This window comes from Schistocerca nitens, chromosome 1 (genome assembly GCF_023898315.1).
Source record: "Schistocerca nitens isolate TAMUIC-IGC-003100 chromosome 1, iqSchNite1.1, whole genome shotgun sequence".
Taxonomy (NCBI): Eukaryota; Metazoa; Arthropoda; class Insecta; order Orthoptera; family Acrididae; genus Schistocerca; species Schistocerca nitens.
Window position 1 is genome coordinate 657,732,992 of NC_064614.1, and position 12,550 is coordinate 657,745,541.

Sequence of the window (12,550 nt, forward strand, 5' to 3'; positions counted from 1 at the left end):
ATTAGAGCTTCAGTGCTTTCTATTAGCGCTTGTAGCCCTGGTTCTTTTCCGAAACAGCTGCGACAGTTTATAACTACAATACCAATTATTGCTCGGTCTACCTTCCTGTATTTCCCCAGCATTCTTTTAGACTGGCACACTTTCTGTAGCTTCCCGAGACCCTCAAAATTAAAAAAAAAAAAACTACACACAGTCCCCACTTCCCCTGTAGCCTCTTCCTGTGTATGGTGGCCCTCTGACCCTTGGCCCTATGGGGCAAGGCGAGGAATGTGCAGGCTACACGGTCGCAGAACCATCTCAGCCTCTGGTTCACACCAGCCACTCGGCTCTGTACCACAGCATCACAGTCGGTTCTGTCGACCATTCTACAGGTAGTGAGCTGCACCTTCACCTCTCAAGAAAGACTGGTCGTTTTAGCACTTCGACTAGCTGGCCAAAATCAGGGGTAAATCTTTTGCAATTTAAAGCGACACACATCGTTAGAACCGACATAAGCCACCACCTGAGAGTTGGATGCACGCTGTAATCTTCATGGCACCCAGAGGAAGCCTCTCCATATTTGGAATGACTACTTCCAGAATGCACACAGAGCGAACACTGAATTCCTTGACAGCGATATCCCTAAGGGCCCCCATTACGCGCCTAACGTTGGAACTCTTAAACTACCCATAATCCACCCTCGGTGAATGCCCAGAGCTTGTGGCCCGAGAGGCTTTATCTGGAACAGGGCGGCTGCATATGGCTGAGTGTCTTTGTCACCACCTTTGAACAACCACCCACTCGACCATGGGTGAGCGGTCATGGGACTCGTGGGACACGCCAGATGTCCTTCGGATCCCCCTATCCGGTTCCTCGCAACGATGCCTAATGGCAACAGCCTCAAGCTGTGTGACCGAAGCCAACACCACATGGAGCTGTGAGCGAAGGGTCACCAATTCAGCTCGCATCTGAACACAGCAATCACATTCCCTATCCATACCAAAGACGGCAAAACTCTACACCGAAAAGTTATTAGATCGTTAGACTGTGCCTAGTAATCACTCAAACGCATAATACATTAAAAAAACTAAACTAGTAATCACACAGATAACTGAAAATAAGTCGCTCCTGAATAAAGTTTTTTGATTCTCTGAAATATTCTGCACGCACCATTAATAGCGGATCAAAGTTGTTTGCTTTAAGTTTTCGATTCGGGTCACTCCCTGCACGGTTTTGCGTATGCTTACGACGACTTCCGCTAATCTCTAACCTTTTCTCCTTCGTGAACTCCGCCACCATCGACCTCAGAGAGCACCTGTTTGTTCGACCAGTCTGCGTCACTGTCAGTCAGAGAATAAATTGTGTTCTGCGAACGTAGAATACGGCAGAAAGTTTCATTATTTACTTTTCCATTCATTCATCTGTTTCGGTTTTGCCACCAAAAATGTCACTGCGACTGCCATCTAATCTATTCCGCTTGTTTTAGATTTGAAGGTGGCCTGATGCGGCCGAAACGATTCATCTGGACCTTGTTTTGTTTGACATCTGGTTATACTGATTTAGATTATCCTGGTTACAGTGTGTAGAAATGGCGTGATTTCTCCTTCAAGAAGACCGTAACCGACCCCTACTGCATTTCTCTTTCATTTCACTTAGTGTTCCGTTCATAACTTTCTGTCAAGTCACTGTCGGACGCTAACGGAGAAAGGACCTCAGGAGGAATACTTTTCCTTCATTATCACCATGAAAAAAAATGGCTCTGAGCACTATGGGACTTAACTTCTGAGGTCATCAGTCCCCTAGAACTTAGAACTACTTAAACCTAACTAACCTAAGGACATCACACACATCCATGCCCGAAGCAGGATTCGAACCTGCGACAGTAGCAGTCACGCGGTTCCGGACTGAAGTGCCTAGAACCGCACGGCCACCGCGGCCGGCTATCACCATGAAAATTAAGTTTATTTTGGTTCTTTGCCTTGACAGACACTGAGACTTCTCCTGTTTGTTTCGGTCCTGTGGGACTTGGCGTTAGTAATTGGTCTTTACTGTGATAAAATGAATTACCAGCCTCCGTATCGAAGAGACAACAATAGCAGAGCCGCAACAGCTCGCAGGATTCCTCTTCCGCCTTTGAGAAACGCGGTGACAAACGTATGGTAATGTGCTGACTCGCGGCGTGCTCCATTATTCATGGGCGAGATGAATCACAAAATCTAATAAACGGGGCAAGCTTTTAGACGCTCCCTGAGCACTCTCCTTTCTTTGTCTCTCTTTTTTATTCATTCATCGACAGGAGAGGCTGCGCCGGGGCCGGGGCGATCGGCGGCCGGGAATGGTCTTTACGCCTCGGCGGGAGCCACTTTAATGTTTAAAGTCGGCGCAACAGGCCAGAGCAGGCGCGGCGCGTCGGCCGCGGCTTAAAATTTCAAGGACGGCCTCCCTTCGAGGCCGGCTCAAGCGGATTAATTAGCTGCTCCGCGGCCCGGCCGTAAATCTGACAAACCCCCGGCCCGCACCACGCATAGAATATGCATTAACGCGCGCGCTTGCGCCATCCCAGCCCCAGCCGGCTACACGGCGCGAGCAAATCACGGCGCCCGTCACCTCACCTCACCTCTCCTGGCGGGTCGCTGCGCCCGTAGCGAGTAAACAGTCTGCACAGCCGAGACTGCAGCGCCCCTTAAGGCTACAGTACACTGACGTGACAAAAGGCGTAGGACAGTGATATGCACATACAAAGGGTGGTCCATTGATCGTGACCGGGCCAAATATCTCACAAAATAAGCGTCAAACGAAAAAACTACAAAGAACGAAGCTTGTCTACCTTGAAGGGGGAAACCAGATGGCGCTGTGGTTGACCCGCTAGATGGCGCTGCCATAGATCAAACGGATGTCAACTGCGTTTTTTTTAATAGGAACCCCCATTTTTTAGCCCACATCTCGTGGTCGTGCGGTAGCGTTCTTGCTTCCCACGCCCGGGTTCCCGGGTTCGATTCCCGGCGGGGTCAGGGATTTTCTCTGCCTCGTGATGGCTGGGTGTTGTGTGCTGTCCTTAGGTTAGTTAGGTTTAAGTAGTTCTAAGTTCTAGGGGACTGATGACCATAGATGTTAAGTCCCATAGTGCTCAGAGCCCCATTTTTTATTACATATTCGTGTAGTACGTAAAGAAATATGAATGTTTTAGTTGGACCACTTTTTTCGCTCTGTGATAGATGGCGCTGTAATAGTCACAAACATATGGCTCACAATTTTAGACGAACAGTTGGTAACAGGTAGGTTTTTTAAATTAAAATACAGAACGTAGGTACGTTTGAACATTTTATTTCGGTTGTTCCAGTGTGATACATGTACCTTTGTGAACTTATCATTTCTGACAACGCATGCTGTTACAGCCTGATTACCTGTAAATACCACATTAATGCAATAAATGCTCAAAATTATGTCCGTCAACATCAATGCATTTGGCAATATGTGTAACGACATTATTCTCAACAGCGAGTAGTTCGCCTTTCGTAATGTTCGCACATGCATTGACAATGCGCTGACGCATGTTGTCAGACGTTGTCGGTGGATCACAATAGCAAATATCCTTCACCTTTCCCCACAGAAAGAAATCCGGGGACGTCAGACCCGGTGAACGTGCGGACCATGGTATGGTGCTTCGACGACCAATCCACCTGTCATGAAATATGCTATTCAATACCGCTTCAACCGCACGCGAGCTATGTGCCGGACATCCATCATCTTCGAAGTACATCGCCATTCTGTCATGCAGTGAAACATCTTGTAGTAACGTCGGTAGAACATTACGTAGGAAATCAGCAACATTACACCATTTACACTGCCATCTATAAAATGGGGACCAGTTATCCTTCCTCCCATAATGCCGCACCATAAATTAACCCACCAAGGTCACTGATGTTCCACTTTTCGCAGCCATCGTGGATTTTCCGTTGCCCAATAGTGCATATTATGCTGGTTTACGTTACCGCTGTTGTTGAATGACGCTTCGTCGCTAAATAGAACGCGTGCAAAAAAATCTGTCATCGTCCCGTAATTTCTCTTGTGCCCAGTGCAATCGATGTCGATGTAGCATTCTCAACACCGACGTTTTTGAGATTTCCGATTCTGGCGCAATTTGTCTGCTACTGATGTGCGGATTAGCCGCGATAGCAAATACCGAAGCAAATACCGTCTGCACTTGCGGAATGTTACGTGATACCACGTACTTATACATTTGTGACTCTTACAGCGCCATCTATCACAAAGCGAAAAAAGTGGTCCAACTAAAACATTCATATTTCTCTACGTACTACACGAATATGTAATAAAAAATGGGGGTTCCTACTTAAAAAAACGCAGTTGATATCCGTTTGACCTATGGCAGCGCCATCTAGCTGGCCCACCGTAGCGCCATCTGGTTTCACCCTTCAAGCTAAACGAGTTTCGTTCTTTGTAGTTTTTTCGTTTGATGCTTATGCCGTGAGACATTGGCCCGGTCACTATCAATGGACGACCCTGTATACAGATGACGGTAGTATCGCGTACCCAAGGTATAAAAGGACAGTGCGATGGCGGAGCTATCATTTGTACTCATGTGATCCGTGTGAAAAGGTTTCCGAAGTGATTACTGACGTGCGATGTGAATTAACAGGCTTTTAACGCGGAGTGGTAGTTGGAGGCAGACGCATGGGACATTCCATATCGGAAATGATTAGGGAATTCAGTATTCCGCGATCCTCAGTTTCAAGAGTGTGCCGGGAATATTGCACCTCGGGGATTACCTCTCACTTACAGACAATGCAGTGGTCGACGTCTTTCACTTAGCGACCGAGAGCAGCGGCGTTTGCAACATTGCGTGAAATAACCGCAAAAATCAGTATGGGACGTGCCACGAATGAATCAGTTAGGTTGGTGAGGAGAAATTTGGCGTTAATGGGCTATGGCAGAAGACGAACGACGCGAGTGCCTTCGCTAACAGCACGACATCGCCTGCATCGCCTCTCCTGGGCTCGTGACCACATCGTTTGGATTCCAGATGACTCGTAAACCGTGGCCTGGTCAGATGAAACCCGATTTCAGTTGGTAAAAGCTCATAGCGCAGACCCCAAGAAAACGATATATCCAAAAGAACAGACACTAAGCATTCAAGTAATTGATTCGCCTCAGTGCACGATGAATCTACCAGCTTCAGTGCGGATGCACAGATACTTTCGACCTCCAGCAGGAATCTTAAAGCAGCTAGCATGGAGGACATGGGCGGGGACTGTGGATATGTGGCGCCCTGTGGGATTATAAGTTGGCCGGGAGGCGTGCCGAAGTGGGCCGCGCATTTGCGACAAATGCTGTGTGCGGATGGCGCAGTGGCTAACGCAACTGCCTAGTAAGCAACTGATCCCAGATTCGAGTTCCAGTGCGGCACACATTTTGACACGTAGATATCTAAATAGATGACAGAGGGATAGACAAACAATTAAAATCGCTCAAAAGAGGAAAGGCCGCTGTACCTGATGGGATACAAGTTCGATTTTACACAGAGTACGCGTAGGAACTTGCCCCCCTCCTTGCAACGGTGTACCGTAGAGGTCTCTAGAAGAGCGTAGCGTTCCAAAAGATTGGAAAAGGGCACAGGTTATCCCCGTTTTCAAGAAGGGACGTCGAACAGATGTGCAGAACTATAGACCTATATCTCTAACGACGATCAGTTGTAGAATTTTGGAACACGTATTATGTTCGAGTACAATGACATTTCTGGAGACTAGAAATCTACTCTGTAGGAATCACCGTGGGTTTCGAAAAAGACGATCGTGTGAAACCCAGCTAGCGCTATTCCTCCACGAGACTCAGAGGGCCATAGACACGGGTTCCCAGGTAGATGCCGTGTTTCTTGACTTCCGCAAGGCGTTCGATACAATTCCCCACAGTCGTTTAATGAACAAAGTAAGAGCATATGGACTATCAGACCAATTGTGTGATTGGATTGAAGAGTTCCTAGATAACAGAACGCAGCATGTCATTCTCAATGGAGAGAAGTCTGCCAAAGTAAGAGTGATTTCAGGTGTGCCACATGGGAGTGTCGTAAGATCGTTGCTATTCACAATATACATAAATGACCTTGTGGATGATATCGGAAGTTCACTGAGGCTTTTTGCGGATGATGCTGTGGTATATCGAGAAGTTGTAACAATGGAAAATTGTACTGAAATGCAGGAGGATCTCCAAAGAATTGACGTATGGTGCAGGGAATGGCAATTGAATCTCAATGTAGACAAGTGTAGTGTGCTGCGAATACATAGAAAGAAAGATCCTTTATCATTTAGCTACAATGTAACAGGTCAGCAACTGGAAGCAGTTAATTCTGTAAATTATCGGGGAGCAGGCATTAGGAGTGATTTAAAATGGAATGACCATATAAAATTAATCGTCGGTAAAGCAGATGCCAGACTGAAATTTATTGGAAGAATCCTAAGGACATGCAATCCGAAAACAAAGGAAGTAGGTTACAGTACGCTTGTTCGCCCACTGCTTGAATACTGCTCACCAGTGTGGGATCCGTACCAGACAGGATTGATAGAAGATATAAGATCCAACGGAGAGCAGCGCGCTTCGTTACAGGATCATTTAGTAATCGCGAAAGCGTTACGGAGACGATAGATAAACTCCAGTGGGAGAGACTGCAAGAGAGATGCTCAGTAGCTCGGTACGGGCTTTTGTTGAAGTTTCGAGAACATACTTTCACCGATGAGGCAAGCAGTATATTGCTCCCTCCTGCATACATCTCGCGAAGAGACCATGAGGATAAAACCAGAGAAATTAGAGCCCACACAGAGGCATACCGACAATCTTTCTTTCCACGAACAATACGAGACTGGAATAGAAGGGAGAACCGATAGAGGTACTCAAAGTACCCCCGCCACACACCGTCAGGTAGCTTGCGGAGTATGGATGTAAATGTAGATGCAGATATTGCCGCTGTTTTCACATAAAGTCTCGGTGCAGCTGATATCAATAATTCCTTTCCCCTTCTTTCATTTGACCCCCGTCCACCTTCAATTTACATAATACATATCACAGCTGTGGATAGCTCGTGGTGTCTGTTCTTCCGGACATGTTCGAAAGAACAGATACCACATGTTCATAGCATATATATCTACATCAAACAAAATTGTCAGACTTTGCATGGGGTTGATATTTTGCCTACATGTTGCTGTAATATTTTTCTGATAAACACTTTCCCATCAATCTAAGATTACTACTCTCTACTAAGTCTATCATACATCCTTGGAGCACATATTAAACGTCTGGAAAGCACCCCTTATTGTGGGTGACGGGGTAACGTACAGCTTTCTTGATGCCAAGAAGATTGCAGTCTACTCGTATACATCGCTAGATATCCTGCTCTTCTTCTTAGAAGTTGTAGTGAACCGAAAGCTTTACGAGATTCTAGAAGTACTGACTCCGAGATATACGCTCACTCACTTATAAAATTCAAACGTCCAGAAGGAGGAGAGGAAGAGAAATGAAATTATTCGCACTGAAAGATTATATGGCTTTATTTTAGTGATCACAAAGCGGATGAAAAGCGATATGGTTAGTACGGAACACTACTTATCTTTGTCAGCCGGATTGTACATCCTCTTAGATGCTTACACTGGTTCCCTAGGGAGAGGTACAGCTCTTGTATCGTTTAGTGCTGTTATTGTCTCAGAGCTGTTGTAACTGACCTTCTGCACCCTGAATATTGTCACTAGATTAGAGTTAGCGTACAAGCTAGTCCCATACGCATTCTATTGATGGAAGATCTGTGGATCTTTCTGGGAAAGGAAGAACGCTAATATCATTCGTGGGGTTATGATTATCACGTAGATAAGAAAAATCCCGTCTTTTGCAACTGCGTGTTTTATTTGTTTCTAACCAATCATGCTGCTCCGTTAATCTCAGGCAACATCAGCGTTTTCATTTTTGTGACCTTCTCATGCATATGGTCTTCTGTAGAAACTAGACATACACAGTACAGGTTTGTAGCTCACAGGTCACATTTACACATTTCACTACACGTAAGCTATCCTATTGCACGCTTCACATAATCTTGCTCACTTGCTGTAGAGCCGGCAAAGGAATCCTGGAAGCTGTAGAGGGTAAGAGTGGAGTGGGTTTGGAATGTAGATGAAGACGTAGGTGTAGAGGCGTAAGCAAAATGACGGCCCTTCAAACTCACTCAAGTTCTGATAACGTTGTCCCAATCTTTGTTTTAAGTCCGTGGTGGATCCAAAGTGCTACCTTTTATTGAGGCTGGAGTTCTGGCGTGAGGTAAGTTTACGATTCAATATTGGCATTATTTAGACATTAACACGGGCCTGAGCTCATGGTCCGTAGGCTATACTACAGTGGTCATTACTGCGATTAATATTTAATTTCACTTAGGGGCGCCTCCACAATTTTGCGAGGTACTTTTACCCAGTGCCATTGTTCTGGGGTGATTGAGTCTGTGAATTCCAGGTGTCTAGTGGTAAACCGTAGCACGTCGATTTTGTCCTGTAGGGTTTTGGCTTTAATCCTGATTTGGTCACAGATCGGTAACCAGTGGAGTTCTTGGTGTAAGTCGTTGATCTGGGCCCATCTAGGGGCATCAAGGACGAGTCTTAAACACCTGTTCTGGATCACCTGTAGTGGCTTGATATACGTGAGTCTTGTGATGACCCGCGTTAAGGAGCCCGTGGTCTAGGGCCGCCGGCACGGTAGCTCAGCGTGTTCGGTCAGAGGGTTAGCTGCCCTCTGTAATAAAAAAACTGAGTTAATCGATCATCAACGAACTTAAACTGATGTCTTACGACGTCCGCCCTGAACAGACGCAACGAACAAAAGCGAACAGAATGAGATTAAAAAAAAAAAAGGGTAGCGTCTTTGATTCATATTCAAAACGTCTTCGGTCCCGGGTTCGATCCCCGCCACTGCCTAAATTTTTAAAAATAATCAGCGTTGGCGGCCGAAGACTTCCGGCATTAGAAGTCAGCCTCATTCTGCCAACGGCCTTGTCAAAGAGGGCGGAGGAGCGGATAGAGGTTCAGGGCACTCTCTTGTCCTAGGGGTGGGAAATTACCCCTAAAGGCGGAAGAATCAGAAATGATCAACGACATGAGGATGCAGAAGGCAATGGAAACCACTGCATTAAAGACACGTAACGTGTATCCACAGGACATGTGGCCTGTAATTGAAGAAATGTCATGATGATCTCTCCATTGGCAAAAGATTCCGGAATAGTCCCCCACTCGGATATCCGGGAGGGGACTGCCAAGGGGGAGGTTACCATGAGAAAAAGATTGAATAATCAACGAAAGGATAACGTTCTACGAGTCGGGGCGTGGAATGTCAGAAGCTTGAACGTGGTAGGGAAACTAGAAAATCTGAAAAGGGAAATGCAAAGGCTCAATCTAGATATAGTAGGGGTCAGTGAAGTGAAGTGGAAGGAAGACAAGGATTTCTGGTCAGATGAGTATCGGGTAATATCAACAGCAGCAGAAAATGGTATAACAGGTGTAGGATTCGTTATGAATAGGAAGGTAGGGCAGAGGGTGTGTTACTGTGAACAGTTCAGTGACTGGGTTGTTCCAATCAGAATCGACAGCAGACCAACATCGACAACGATAGTTCAGGTATACATGCCGACGTCGCAAGCTGAAGATGAACAAATAGAGAAAGTGTATGAGGATATTGAAAGGGTAATGCAGTATGTTAAGGAGGACGAAAATCTAATAGTCATGGGCGACTGGAATGCAGTTGTAGGGGAAGAAAGGGTTGCGAGAGAATATGGGCTTGGGACAAGGAATGAAAGAAGAGAAAGACTAATTGAGTCCTGTGACAAGTTTCAGCTAGTAATAGCGAATACCCTGTTCAAGAATCACAAGAGGAGGAGGTATACTTGGAAAAGGCCGGGAGATACGGGAAGATTTCAATTAGATTACATCATGGTCAGACAGAGATTCCGAAATCAGATACTGGCGTACCCAGGAGCAGATATAGACTCAGATCACAATATAGTAGTGATGAAGAGTAGGCTGAAGTTCAAGACATTAGTCAGGAAGAATCAATACGCAAAGAAGTGGGATACGGAAGTACTAAGGAATGACGAGATACGTTTGAAGTTCTCTAACGCTATAGATGCAGCAATAAGGAATAGCGCAGTAGGCAGTACAGTTGAAGAGGAATGGACGTCTCTAAAAAGGGCCATCACAGAAGTTGGGAAGGAAAAAATTGGTACAAAGAAGGTAGCTGCGAAGAAACCATTGGTAACAGAAGAAATACTTCAGTTGATTGATGAAAGGAGGAAGTACAAACATGTTCCGGGAAAATCAGGAAGACAGAAATACAAGTCGCTGAGGAATGAAATAAATAGGAAGTGCATGGAAGCTAAGACGAAATGGCTGCAGGAAAAATGTGAAGACTTCGAAAAAGATATGATTGTCGGAAGGACAGACTCAGCATACAGGAAAGTCAAAACAACCTTTGGTGACATTAAAAGCAACGATGGTAACATTAAGAGTGCACGGGAATTCCACTGTTAAATGCAGAGGAGAGAGCAGATAGGTGGAAAGAATACATTGAAAGCCTCTATAAGGGTGAAGATTTGTCTGATGTGATAGAAGAAGAAACAGGAGTCGATTTAGAAGAGATAGGGGATCCAGTATTAGAATCGGAATTTAAAAGAGCTTTGGAGGACTTACGGTCAAATAAGGCAGAAGGGATAGATAACATTCCATCAGAGTTTCTAAAATCATTGGGGGAAGTGGCAACAAAACGACTATTCACGTTGGTGTGTAGAATATATGAGTCTGGCGACATGCCATCTGACTTTCGGAAAAGCATCATCCACACAATTCCGAAGACGGCAAGAGCTGACAAGTGCGAGAATTATCGCACAATCAGCTTAACAGCTCATGTATCGAAGCTGCTTATAAGAATAATATATAGAAGAATGGAAAAGAAAATTGAGAATGCGCTAGGTGACGATCAGTTTGGCTTTAGGAAAAGTAAAGGGACGAGAGAGGCAATTCTGACGTTACGGCTAATAATGGAAGCAAGGCTAAAGAAAAATCAAGACACTTTCATAGGAATTGTCGACCTGGAAAAAGCGTTCGACAATGTAAAATGATGCAAGCTGTTCGAGATTCTGAAAAAAGTAGGGGTAAGCTATAGGGAGAGACGGGTCATATACAATATGTACAACAACCAAGAGGGAATAAGAAGAGTGGACGATCAAGAACGAAGTGCTCGTATTAAGAAGGGTGTAAGACAAGGCTGTAGCCTTTCGCCCCTACTCTTCAATCTGTACATCGAGGAAGCAATGATGGAAATAAAAGAAAGGTTCAGGAGTGGAATTAAAATACAAGGTGAAAGGATATCAATGATACGATTCGCTGATGACATTGCTATCCTGAGTGAAAGTGAAGAAGAATTAAATGATGTGCTGAACGGAATGAACAGTCTAATGAGTACACAGTATGGTTTGAGAGTAAATCGGAGAAAGACGAAGGTAATGAGAAGTAGTAGAAATGAGAACAGCGAGAAACTTAACATCAGGATTGATGGTCACGAAGTCAATGAAGTTAAGGAATTCTGCTACCTAGGCAGTAAAATAACCAATAACGGACGGAGCAAGGAGGACATCAAAAGCAGACTCGCTATGGCAAAAAAGGCATTTCTGGCCAAGAGAAGTCTACTAATATCAAATACCGGCTTTAATTTGAGGAAGAAATTTCTGCGGATGTACGTCTGGAGTACAGCATTGTATGGTAGTGGAACATGGACTGTGGGAAAACCGGAACAGAAGAGAATCGAAGCATTTGAGACGTGGTGCTATAGACGAATGTTGAAAATTAGGTGGACTGATAAGGTAAGGAATGAGGAGGTTCTACGCAGAATCGGAGAGGAAAGGAATATGTGGAAAACACTGATAAGTAGAAGGGACAGGATGATAGGACATCTGCTAAGACATGAGGGAATGACTTCCATGGTACTAGAGGGAGCTGTAGAGGGCAAAAACTGTAGAGGAAGACAGAGATTGGAATACGTGAAGCAAATAATTGAGGACGTAAGTTGCAAATGCTACTCTGAGATGAAGAGGTTAGCACAGGAAAGGAATTCGTGGCGGGCCGCATCAAACCAGTCAGTAGACTGATGACCAAAAAAAAAAAGAAAAAGAGTAATGCGGGTATGACCGTTGCCTTATATAGTTTAAGCTTTGTCTTTTCGTTCATCTGCACGCTGGCCAGTAGCGGGTACAGCTGGTGAAGGAGATATAATAACTGCACCCTCTTAGACTGGATGTGAAGTTTGAAAAGAATTTTGCTGTCCGAAGTTACCTGTAGATAAATAACTTGATCGTTGCAGGTGATTATTCGGTTGCCGAGAGTAAGTCTGTCACGCAGCTTGGGACGTCGGCGAGTGAACATCACCGCTCTGGTTTTCCAGCGTTGACTCTAATGTGGTTCGCTGCTGCTCATTCTTCCATTAAAATGAGTTGACGCTGCAATCGCGCTATGCCAGCGGTAGTCCGTCTGCTGCTCGTTAG

At 45.2% G+C, this 12,550-nt stretch overlaps 1 protein-coding gene across 1 annotated transcript in view; it reads left to right on the forward strand.

Moving 5' to 3' along the window:
• Positions 1-12,550, forward strand: part of LOC126193633 (neuroligin-1-like) — a 196,558-nt gene that overhangs the window by 141,964 nt on the left and 42,044 nt on the right. The window lies entirely within an intron of this gene.